Here is a 4,936-nt window from a genome sequence, read left to right on the forward strand (position 1 = left end):
TGCTTTGCCTGATGCCTCCCAGGGCACAGTTGGCCTTCCTGGCTGCCAGGGCACTGCTGACTCATATTCAACTTGCCACTGACCAGGACCCTCAGGACCCTTTCCGCGGCACTGCTTTCCAGCATCTCATTCCCCAGTCTGGTAGACAAACATCCAGGGTCGCCCCATTCCAGGTGCAGAATCCAGCACTTTCCCTTGTTGAACTTCCTAAGGTTGGTGATTGCCCCCCAATCCTCTAATTTGTTGAGGTCTCTCTGCAGGGCCTCCCTGCCTTCGAGGGAATCAACAGCTCCTCCCAGTTTTGTGTCATCTGTAAACTTGCTTAGTATCCCTTCTAGTCCTCCAGCCAAGTCTTTTATGAAGATGTTGAAGAGCAAAAGGCCTAAAATGGAGCCCTGTGGAACCCCACTAGATGACTTTAAACACCTCCAGACAGCTGCTCTTAAGAGAAAACCACGTACCATGCTCTTCTAGTTTAAGACCCCTCAGGTGCCCACAACTGTCTTGAAGCACACCCAGATTGCTCCCATCTTGATAGAGCCATGCAACTGTTGCTTATAAATACCTTAAAAGCTTTCCTTGAGCAGAGACCTTTGTCCATTCCTTATTCCGACAGAACTGGGTTCAGGTAAAATTCATCTTCAACAATTACTTTCTCTTAAAACACAACCAGAGGAAGTTTCTGTCCCATCCCCCACTCTTTTCCTAGCACTCAGACCATTAGGTCAAGCAGTGATTGCTGCTTTGAGTAAATCATATGTCTCCCAGGAAAGTCATCTAGTTACCAGACAGTTCTGGCACTTGCCCTTCTCTCTGCTGAACTTCAGAAACTGTGCCAGAATAATTCAAACTTTGTTGGACCAGATAAAAAGCATGACTCCATAACCTAGCTGTACTAACTAGAAGAGGAAATGCTGGCTTCCGTTTGCTCCTCCTCCCTAGATTTTTTTCTTATCTTGCATATCTTATCCATGATCTGAAATCCTGAGAGCTGAGCCCAAATCCACCGAGTGGCAGTTGGAGTCCTGGATATCACTATGGAAAAAAATTGGCAATATAAGGGCAACACACAGAGACAATTGCATCTTCTTCCTCCTCCTTCCCATGAAGAAGGAATGTTCTCCTATTTGAATAAAGGATCAGGGGGTCTCCCATAGAGAGAGGTCTTAGAGCTGTGGATGCCTAATGGATGGATATAAAGGGGAAATTACAGCTCATCCTTGCTGCCAGAAGGAATCAACTTCAGGCAGCTGTAAACTTGAGTATTACTGCTATGGATTTGTAATTAGCATTGACATGAGATTGACAGTGTACTCTGGCTTAGACACCAGTCTGGTCCTGTATGCTGTGCTAGGGGATCCAGATGTATAAAAGCAAGGTGTTAAGATGTCTAAATTTTGGTTGTCTACTGCCTGGCTTTGGATATAGTCTTCAAAATATTCTTTGCTTGCATCAAAATAATGATGTATGATACATTAGACTTTGTGTTAAGACACTTAAAACTGTTGATTTTAGAGTATTACAATCAGAAGCAAAACATGAGAACGCAAGAATTTTATCTGTCACTGAGGTCAACAGTTCCTCTGTTTACGTAGGCAATTTGTCTTTATTCCCTAAAGCTCTAAGGAATAAGACTGAAGTACTATGATTATATACCATTGTGACTGTTTAAATGGGGTCAAACCAATGAAGAAATTCGGAATTTTACCAACTTGCTGCTGAAGTGAGTTTACCTCTAAAACATGCCCATTGCCTTTGATGTCGCAAAACTTATTTACTTGTAAACTTCAGTAGGCTCCTGAAGTTTTCTCCCTAATTTTTTCAATGGAAACAGCAAAATGCTAAGCATAAAACAAAGAGAAATCTGTCTGGATAAGATTCATTTGGCCACATGCAAAACTATGGAGTAGAAACTCGCATCATAGAATTATGGAATGTTTTGGATTGGAAGGGACCTTTAAAAATCATTTAGTTCACCCCTACTGCCACATATAAGCTACCTGTTTGGACTCTCCCTATAATCAATGAAGAGAAATAAACAAACCTAGAATTTGAGCCATCTCATTCTAAAACAGGTATCCAAAGAGGTTAGATGAGTAATTTGCATTGCAAATAGGTGAAGTTGGAGTAAATTAATCCCACTCTACAATACTGAATTTGTTAGCATTAGAAATAGTGATCATCAGGAAAGAGCATTAGTATAATATTCCATGAAGATGCATTGATTATTCGTTGATTCATTGATCTTTTTGCTCAGTCATAATCCAGCCTGATACGAAATGAGGTCTGCTTACTCTCTGGACTGGTAGGATAAGACTCATCTGCTGTGCACAATGCTGTAACAAAAATCCCAGCACCACTCCTTCATGGAGTACTCTCAGTATTCTTATCAGAGAACATTTATAGTTAGCAATTGACTCATAGCAATGGGGCATTTTTCTGAGCTCACAACTACTTTTTAATCATGATGTCTGGGATTGTTGAAATGGAATTTGACAGTAAATCCTTGCCAGAATAATAAAACCATAAGGGTTTTACTTTGTGGGTTTTTGGGGAAGATTGGTTGTGTTTTTTCATAACAATCTCATCCAAGGTTATGTTCCCCTCAGTGTTACCCAATAAAATCAAGCATACAGAGGAAAGACGCATGTCCGAGACCTTAGTGTTTTAAAACAGCAAAGGGAGAAAAAGCATTTATCATCATAGTCTTAAATTGTAGGAAAAAAAAGAGTGGTAGGAAGAGAGACAATGTGTCCCTGCCTTTGCCAGGGGAGCTGAATCCCACCTTAAAAACCAAGTCTATTTAACACACATCGGTGATTTATCATGTTAAAGCCAAACAACTATATAATGGCTATACATAAGTCAACACACCAGATCAAAACTATCTCCACAGAAGGATTCATTACATCATTTAAGGGTTTTTGGGGGGCGTGTTGTTCTCAGGATTGCATTTGTGGGGAAAATGCAGCATGGATAGAAAAAGAAATAAGTTACAGTTAATAGTAAAATACGAGTCAGTAAAGCAATGTCAGAAACAATGAAGGATATATTAATAAGCCTGTTACTGGAAACAAAAAACAAGGATGAAAAAGACAGAGGCAGATAGACAAAAAAAAGAAATATGGTTTTGGAAAAAATGAAAGAAGAATGAAGTAAAACAGGACAGGTCAATTTGAAAGAAAAAAAATAAAATATATTGAGCTTATCAAGATCCAAGGGTTTGCTGCACTCAACTCAGCATGAGGGGATTTGGCCCCAATCCACCTTTGTGTCCTGAATGTCGTGTTGAAAGCCAACTCAACCTGTTCTTAACGCAATGCCAAATCTGCCCCAAATCTGGCTGGCTATCAGAGCCTCTGAGAATCTCGGGCTCATCAGAGCATAACTGGTAGACAAAGGGTAGGCCAAGTGACACCTGTGCTAACTGTACAACCCCAGCGGATGCCTGAAGAATGAACCTGAGGAGGTGAAACTGCTGGCTTTCCCTCTGGAAAGGACACCAGGACACTGTGGATCTGGCCCAAGTTTTTTTAGACACGATAAAGTGAGGCAGCAGGGCTTATTTTTAAATTAAGATGGAGGATTATCAGTTCAAATTCTGAAATAGGATTGAAACCACAAAATTAAAAGCCAGTTCTTTGGCTCTGCTGCAGGACCTGTCCTAACTGCTTAGCCCAAGGTTTTCTGGCATGGGAGAAACTCAGCTGATTTAGGTTGGATTCAACCCTTCTCATCTGAGGGGATATTTGACTTTGGGTTGTTTTGGTCAGTCAGTTATAGAGCAAACACCTAATGTCGCTCCAGGCCAGAACCAAAACTTTCCCCTCCAAACATTCAGGCTGGTGTAGCTACCTGGACATTGCTCCTCCAAGACGGACCTGGGATGTGCTGATCTGGGCAAATGTTACTTTAGGACTTCATCTGGGGACAAAAGGGAGGTTTGGATCTCTTCTGGCATCATCCATGGCAATTTGATTATTCTTTATATCAAAAAAACTGTCAGGTTTTCTCCCTACCCCTGTCAACAGTAATATTCTCATCCTTTCACTGAAGGGCTCTGTTTTTGTGCAGTGGTTTGGATTAAATTCCTTTTTGTTCTTTTCAAGTATTTATTTTTTGAACTGAAAGCTGACCTTCAATGTGTTTTGCAAAATGTTCAACATGCTTGGTTTTTTCGGGGAGGTAGAGGGGTGATGTCATTCACTACTTGATAAGGTTGAATCCTTTATCTATCTGAACTTGGACACTGGGGAGGAATGGGAAAATCATTCCTCTCCCTTTCTGTCTCATATCCACTTACATTTTTTTTTCTCTTTGTAGAGAGTAACAAGTCTCCACAGCAATATCCACTTACTCCTACGTTTTGAGGAAATTTGCTTGAGCAGTCCAGAACTATTTAAGAGACGGGAATCAGAAACATGGAAAAGGCACGGAGGAGTAAGAGGCAAGAGAAGTCCTTGGGCAATAAGATGGATAAGAGACACATAATACTCTTCCTTCTGAATCTGTGAGGAATTCAAATTCAACTAATATAAGTCATCAGAGAGACTCCAGTTTCTTGATTTGCATTAACCTGTGAAAGACTGGAAAAGGTTGTTAAACTAAACTGCGCTAATGGACTTGCACATACAAGGCTATAGAAGAAACTGGTTAAAAAACCCAGACATCAAATATGAACAAACACAAGGACATTCTCAGAGAGCTTCTTAAAACAGTCTGAAAGCACTTTAGCACATCAGCTCTTTACACTGAAATTCTGTGAGCTTGCTAACATAAGAAGGTTAATTACTGATTTCCAGGGGCTGTTTTAAAAGGCCCAAAGTGTCAGTAGTTTCACATCCACTATTAAGTGAACATAATGTGTTTCTAAACCATTTCATACTGTGGTTTTGTGCTGTTTGTTATCTAAAAGATTTGTCAGATCATCTAAACC

Source organism: Pipra filicauda, unplaced genomic scaffold (genome assembly GCF_003945595.2).
Source record: "Pipra filicauda isolate LSUMZ 115617 unplaced genomic scaffold, ASM394559v2 scaffold93_size3172892_pilon, whole genome shotgun sequence".
Classification (NCBI taxonomy): Eukaryota; Metazoa; Chordata; class Aves; order Passeriformes; family Pipridae; genus Pipra; species Pipra filicauda.